Raw genomic sequence first — 6,000 nt, forward strand, 5'->3', positions numbered from 1 at the left:
CTCTGGAGAATAATGGTCGAGCTAACAATTTGAGGATTATAAACTTTCCTAAGATCTTATCAATCTCCCCTCGAGAAATGCTGAAGCGGTACTTTATGGAAATATTGGAAATTCCTGAAAGCTCTTTACCTCCTCTTACAAGGGCATATTATCTTCCTGTTAAATCCTAAGTCAAAGAAAAAGAAAAAGTTGAGGAATCTCAGGAAAGATCATTGGACATTTCTGCAATACTGGAACAATCGGATAGAGAATTGGCTGTCCCAGCCACTCTCTTGTTGTCTGTGGCTTTGACCCCAGACAAGGATTGGATATTAAAACTTTTCTTTAAAAATAGATCCAAGGACTTCTTGGGACATCATATCCAGATATTTCCTGATGTCTGTAGAGAGACCCAAAAAAGAAGAAAAGAATTCTTAATTTTGAAACCTGGAGTGACTCAAATAGGGGGTATTTTCTTTTGAGATATCCATGCAAATGTGTTGTCAGAGACTGTTCTTTGAAGTATATTTTTACAGACCCATCTCATTTGATAAGTTTCCTCTCAATGAAGCGTCTTGAGAAAGGAATAGCTGCGCCTAATGAAGTTCAGCTCTCTGTACCGCAGTAGACATAGGTTTTTCCTAAAAATGTTTTTGATTAATTTTGCTCTACTCTTTAAATTTTGGTTCCAGTTATTGAGGACTAGTGTGTGATCAAATGAGTCTATTTTATTTATTCATATAATTTCAAGTTTGATGTGTTTTTCAATTTTGGAAAATAAGGTAATTTGGTTTTTGATCGCACTTTTCTGTACAAAATTTTTATGCTTGGTAAATATTATAAAATTGCATAAATAATAATAATAATAAAAATTTAATAAAAATGTTTTGCTTGTCTTACAAAACACTTGCATACCAAGTTGCTTGCAATCCAAGGCTTTACTGTATATACATTTTATTGTTACTGAAAATCTTTCTTTATGAAATCTGTCTTCATTTTGCTGGAATAAGGATAGAAGGTCTCCATTATATTTAAAGCAAGCTGGGGAGTTCAGCTCTGATCAAAAATGGAAGCTATGCATTGCATTTTTCTCACTTAAGCAGAAGCTGAACTTGACCTCCATCAAAGGCAGTAAATAAATTTTCTTTCTGTTTTTTAACAGCTCATGGCAGATGTTGAACTTACCCAAGACACAGGCAGTAGTTTTTAATTGTTTATGTAGATAAGGAACTGCAGCGATAGGAGCTTCCAGTAACCATTTACACAGCTACAGCAGCTGTTATGTCCTTATTGCAAAACAAAATGAGTATGAATTTCAGCTTTGAAGTTCTCCGTGGTGTGCATTATTTTCTGAATTACAACCTCCAGATATAAAGTGAATTGGAAACAGTTTGATCAGCTTCTTTGAGTGGAGGAGTGCCCTTGGATCGGTACCATGGAATGGTACTACTGCTGGGGTTTCTGCCAAGTACTTGTGACCTGGATTGGCCACTGTTGGAAACAGGATTAAATGGGCCATTGGTTTGATCAGTGTGGGCTATTTTTATGTTCTAATGATTAAAATAATAATAATAATAACAGCTTATATAACGCAATACCGTGAAGTTCTATGCGGTTTACAGAAGATTAAGCAAAGGTAACAAATTGAATTGACTTTAAGAGGGGAGGAAGAAAGAGAATTAATAGGACAGGAAATTCATTGTTGAGGAGAGAGTGATCAAAAGGACAAGTTAATCGCTATAGAGGGGAGAGAGAAGAGAGGATCAGTTGTCTAGATCAGTGTTTTTCAACCTTTTTACACCTATGGACCGGCAGAAATAAAATAATTATTCTGTGGCCCGGCATCGGTCTGTGGACCAGCAGTTGAGGAACATTGGGCTAAGTCGTGGGGCAGACCCCGCCCATCTCTACCCAATCTCCACCCCAGACCCTGCCCCCATAATAGTACTAATTGCACCTTGCACGTCCCGTGCCTCAGCTGGAAGCCTTCCCTCTGACGTTGCAACATCAGAGAGAAGGCTTCCCGTTCAGGCGCAGGATGCCCATAGAAGCCACTGCCAGTGGCTTTGTGCACTGAATTAGTTAGGAAGAGGGAGCTGGCTCGAAGATAACGCCGCATCGATCGCACTGTGGACTGGCGGTTGAAGAACACTGTTTGGGCCTGATGCACATTCTGGCCCTGTGGACTGGCAGGAATTTTCTGTGGACCGGCACTGGTCCATGGACCGGTGGTTGAAGAACACTGGTCTAGATGCTTTAGGAACAAGTGTGTTTTTAGCCGTTTCCTAAATTCCCCATAAGTAGTGGGCGAAAGCAATTGTTCTAGGTCTTTACCCCATGATGCTGCTTGGTGCGAGAAAAGATGTTCATGGTGTTTTTTCAGTTTACAACCTCGAACTGGGGGGGAAACGAAGTTGGAATGTGAGCTTCTCTTGTGTCTGTTGGCTGAGAAGAAGAAAAGGTCAGTTATGTATTTAGGGGCAAGTCCGTGTAGTGCTTTAAAGCAGAAGCAGGCAAATTTTAACTTTACGCGCGCTGCCATTGGCAGCCAATGCAGCTGCCGGTAGTAGGGTGTCACGTGGTCAAACTTCCTCAGCCCAAAGATCAGTTTGACCGCTGCATTTTGCATCAATTGTAAACGTTGCATATTCTTTTGGGAAATTGCTAAATAAGCGATGTTACAGTAGTCAAGTAGACTTAGTACGAGGGATTGGACTAGGGTTCTGAATGCCGATGTATCGAAGTAAGCTTTAATGGATCTGAGTTTCCAGAGAGTAAAGAATCCCTTTCTGATTAAGGAGTCTACCTGGTCTTTCATGGTTAGGCATTGATCCAAAGTTACACCTAGTATCTTAATGGTGGGCTGGATAGGAATACAGGCTAAGAACAACGGAAACCAGCATTCAAACACCACTAATGCTCCTTGTAATCTTAGACAACTCACTTCATGCTTCATGACTTCGGCTACAAACTTAGACCCTGATTTACTAACCCCCCCTTTTACAAAACCTTAGCATAGGAAAAACAAGCATAGTATATTGGCCCCCCTGAGATTGTAAACCCTTTGGAGACATTATCTGAATGTAACTCACCCTGAGCTATCAAAAAGCTTGAGCTAAATATTAAAAATAGAAAAATAGATTTAAAAAATTCTAACGCATTTGGTAGATTATTAGCTCATAAATTCTTGTCACATGTCTTTTTAGTGAACCATTAATACCATTCCCTTACCTTATTTAAAAGCAGACTGAAAACCCACCTTTTTGATTTAGCCTTTCATCCATAACCTTACTCCCCTCTGCACCCTAGCCAGCCGATTAACCATCCCCACCTCCCCTCCCCCCCTCCCCCCCTCCCCCCCGTTTGTCTATCTTGTCTGTTTAGACTGAAAGCTCTTTTGTGCAGGGACTGTCTCCTTTGTGATGCTGTACAACTGGTAACACTCTAGAAATAATTAGTAGTGGTAGTATAATTAAACACATAGGAAATCTTTGCTATTGTTTCAGTTATTGTTGGAGTAGTTGTATAACTAGGCATCTCCCTTTAGATACCCCAAGGCCACATAGTAGGAACAGGTTCCATTATAGAATACTAGCATAACCCCATATCAGTGCACAAACATCTAAGCGCCCACACTTGTACCAGCCAATCAGCTGGCATAAGTGGGGCAGGGATGCATGTTACATGGGTAAGTGGGAACCCCCACCTATGTCCCAGCTGTGTTTCACCCCAGTGTACACCCCCCAACACACACACACACTTTCCACTTACCAGTTCTTGTTGCGGATAGCGTAGCTGGTTTTAAGAAAGGTTTGGACAAGTTCATGGAGGAAAAGTCCATAGTCTGTTATTGAGAAAGACATGGGGGAAGCCACTGCTTGCCCTGTATCGGTAGCATGGGAATATTGCTACTCCTTGGGTTTTGGCCAGGTACTAGTAACCTGGACTGGCTACCATGAGGAGGGGTTACTGGGCTTGATGGACCATTGGTCTGTCCCAGTAAGGCTATTCTTATGTTTTTATGCCCCCCCCCCCCAATTCTTTGTGTATTTCCTATGCCCCTACCCTTCCTGAGTCATATTCCTTCCTTCCTGTATCCTTCACTCATCCACTTTACTTCCATAGCTCCTGTTTCTAGGTCCACCCATTTCCTGCCACTGGAAATGTCCTGCTACAGGGATAGCATTTTTCGTGGTTTAGGAATTCTATGAGCATCGAAGCTGTTACCACCGTAGCTGGCGCTATAAACCGTACTACACTTTTGTAAAAGGGGGGGGGGGGGGGGAGATAAGGCAGTCACAATCCATAAACTGAAAAAGCAAAATATATGTTGTTAATTTAAATTTAATGAAACACTCATGCACAAAGAGGTGATTATACCATTTTAAAACCATCTTTCAACATTTATGTTTCCACCGTCCAATTTATCTGTTTACCCAACTATCAATGTTTTGCAAACTCTCAGGTATTTTGAATAGCTCATATTGTTATGGGTGTTTAATGTATTATGCAACTGGATTTATAGGACTGATAATGATTCCTATCACAGCAGTATCACTGTTTCCATTGGATTTAGTTTATTTTAATTTAAGGTTAGCTTACTGAGTAAGTCTACACCAATGATTTCCTTCCTGGATTATGATACTTAACAGACCTGCCATACCAGGCATTAGTAATAATGCAAAGCAATGCGGAACAGTTCCTGTCATAGGGGAATTCCCTGAATCTGTGTAGGGCTTACCACCTACATTGATACCAGCCTGCAGGAAGAAAATTGTTGACACAGCATAAGAATATGCTTAACCACAAAACTGGACTAAGTCCTCTTGAACAAATCACAATAAACAAACAAAATAGAGGACTGATACTGATAAGAATTCTGTCTATCATGCAAAAAGAAGATCACTTTGAATTTGACATTTTCACCAAACCAACGGACAGAAATACATTTTTGGATTACCGCAGCTGCCACCCTATCAGTTTAAAGAACAATCTTCCTTTTTCTCAGTTTTTGAGATTAAAGAGGAATTGTTCTTCTAAGAAGACTTTTAAAATGAGATCTCAGGAGCTAATAGTGAAATTGCAAGAAAGAGGTTATCCATATACAACTTTAAAGAAAGCCTTAAAATGAACTAAAAATTACCACAAAGAGTGGCTATTCCAAAAAAAACAAAAAGATATGGCATCTGAGGATAAAATTATGACTTGCGCACTCCGATATTCTACTGATGGTAATTCTATAGCTCATATTTTAAAAGAAAACTGGAAAATCATGGAAACTAATCCTCTTTTTGAAGATGTTCATTTAAGAATAGCCTTTTCTAGAAACAAAAATTTAAAAGACATTCTGTCCCTGACCATGTGTGATATCAGAAAACCTCCAATATCATTGTCAGTAGGTTTTTTCAAATGTGGACATTGCAACATTTGCAATTTTACGGTCTCTCAAAATGAGTTCATTAATCCATCAGATGGAAGGAGGTATAAAATAAAACATTTTTTAACATGTTCCACTGATTATATCATCTATGTGATCTTGTGTCCATGCAACAAGCTATATGTTGGCATGTCCACAAGATCATTTAAGATCAGAATAGGGGAACATAAGTCCAACATCAAATGTTTTAAACGCAATGCTCCTTTGGCTGAACATTGCATTCAGATGAACCATTCATTTTCTGATTTGAAATGTTTTGGTATTGATAGAGAAGTACAGACTATCAGAGGAGGCAATAGACAACGGAGGTTACATCAGCGGGAATCTCGTTGGATATTCAGATTAGACACATTAAAACCAAAAGGGTTGAATTCTAAGATCGATTGGTGTTCTTTCTTTTAACATTTCTTTTAACATTTTTTATAAGTGGCAGATTTTGCATTAATGTTTTTTCTTTAATAAATTTTGATTGCACAAACAATATTCTTAAAAGGGATATTAAGTTAGTTTTTTCTTTAAGATGTGCCGTATAATCAACACATGCGCACTATTATATACGTCACCGGTTAGGGATGTTTAAAATG

This window comes from Geotrypetes seraphini, chromosome 2 (assembly GCF_902459505.1).
Source record: "Geotrypetes seraphini chromosome 2, aGeoSer1.1, whole genome shotgun sequence".
Classification (NCBI taxonomy): Eukaryota; Metazoa; Chordata; class Amphibia; order Gymnophiona; family Dermophiidae; genus Geotrypetes; species Geotrypetes seraphini.